General features: G+C 35.8%; 1 non-coding gene across 1 annotated transcript; it reads left to right on the top strand.

Moving 5' to 3' along the window:
- Positions 1-1,514: 1,514 nt before the first annotated feature.
- Positions 1,515-1,703, top strand: LOC118660817. Its single transcript, XR_004969031.1, has one exon. It is a non-coding gene; the product is annotated as a U2 spliceosomal RNA (small nuclear RNA).
- The last annotated feature ends 252 nt before the right edge of the window (positions 1,704-1,955 follow it).

Below are 1,955 nucleotides of genomic sequence, written 5' to 3'. Positions count from 1 at the left end.
GACTGTTTTCTTATTATTGAATTTGGGATGTTCTTTATATAGCCTGGCTATAGTCTTTATCATATGTATGTCTTGTAAGCATGTTTTCCCAATCTGTAGCTTGTTCTTTTCTTTCTGTAAGTAGACTATATTTGTTTAGAACACTTTTAGATTTACAGAACAATTGAGCAGGTAAGTACAGAGAGATCCCATACACCACACATGCATTTTTCCCCAGATTATTAATGTGTAATATTAGTATTGTACATTAATTATAATTAATGACCTAATATAAGTATATTATTTTAAACTAAATTCCATAGTTTATTCAGACTTCATACCTAATGTTCTTTTAATAATATGTTCCAGTGAGGTTGTTTTATATATTTGTAATACAGTTAAGTTTTTTTTTGTTTTGTTTTTATTTATCATTGTCTGTATTCCTTGCAAATTGAAAAATCACCCGGTTTCCTAAGTGATTTTTCAATTTGCGCACATTAAGGTTCACTATGTTGAATAGTGCTGAGTTTTGACAAATGCCTAAGGTCATGTATCCTCTGCACAGAATAGGTCAATTCCCTAGAAATCCCCTGTGCTTTACCTATTCAGCCCTTTACACCTTCCTCTGAACGCCAGACAACAAGTGATTTTTTTTTAAAATATATTTTATTGATTTTTTACAGAGAGGAAGGGAGAGAGATAGAGAGTTAGAAACATCGATGAGAGAGAAACATCGATCAGCCGCCTCCTGCATATCTCCTACTGGGGATGTGCCCGCAACCCAGGTACATGCCCTTCTCCGGAATCGAACCTGGGACCTTTCAGTCCGCAGGCCGATGCTCTATCCACTGAGCCAAACCGGTTTTGGCAACAACCAGTGATTTTTTAAAAAACGTCTATAATAGTTCTACCTTTTCCAGAATGTCATATGGTTGGGATCCTACAGTATGTAGTCTTTCCCAACCGGCTTCTTACACTTAGCAATATGCATTTAAGATTCTTCCATGTCTCTGTGTGGCTTGGTAAATCATTTCTTTTTTCTCTGAATAATATTGCGCTGTATAGTTGTACGGCAGTTTGGTTATCCATTCGTGTATTGAAGGACATTGGTTGTTTTCACTTTTTGCCAATTATTGTAAACATTCACAAGTGGATTTTTATGTGGACACAGGTTTTCACATTAACTGAGTAGTACCTAGGAGTGTGATTGCTGGATTTTATTGCATAATTATTGTAAGAAACTGCCAAACTTTTTCAAAGTCACTGTACCATTTTTTTTTTAACTGTGGCAAAACAAACAAACAAAAACCACACAACAAACCCCACCTAACATGAACCTTACCTTAACAAAACTTTTAGTGTTCAGTACAGTATTAACTATGCACATCATTGTACAGCAGATCTCTCGAACTATTACATCTTGTGTCACTGAAACTACGCATAGCACAGCAGCTCTCCAATTCCATTCCCTAGCCCCTGGCAACCACCATTCTGCTTTCTGCTCCACGAGTCTGTCTACTTTAAATACTTCATATATCGCTTCTCGGCCTTTTGGCTAAGATCAAGTGTAGTATCTGTTCTTATCAGTTTAATACTTCATATGAGTGGAATCATGCCGTATTTTTCCTTTTTTAACGACCTGTGTCCTCCCTACTCTGGAATTTAGACGCTTACCACCAACTAATGGAGAAGAAAGCTTCACACCTTCAATTTGTTAATTATTTTACTGCCAACATATTTCTGAAGGGAGAGAATGAGTTTGGAGGTTGGAAGTTTTCAAATTAGGAAAGGCTGACAAGTAGGCCAACTCTAATGAATATATTTACAGTGAAGATTTGAAAAGAAATTTGCCATAACACACCTCATAAATGGATGTTATTAAAATCTGCTTTAGGCGTCATTTTTTAATATAAGAGGACTTTTTTTTCCTAATTTACCAACTGTCCATTTGTTCAAATGTTTGTAAGGTGTGTTAA

Source organism: Myotis myotis, unplaced genomic scaffold, assembly GCF_014108235.1.
Source record: "Myotis myotis isolate mMyoMyo1 unplaced genomic scaffold, mMyoMyo1.p scaffold_m19_p_1, whole genome shotgun sequence".
NCBI lineage: Eukaryota > Metazoa > Chordata > Mammalia > Chiroptera > Vespertilionidae > Myotis > Myotis myotis.
This window is presented reverse-complemented; position numbering and strand designations above follow the sequence as displayed.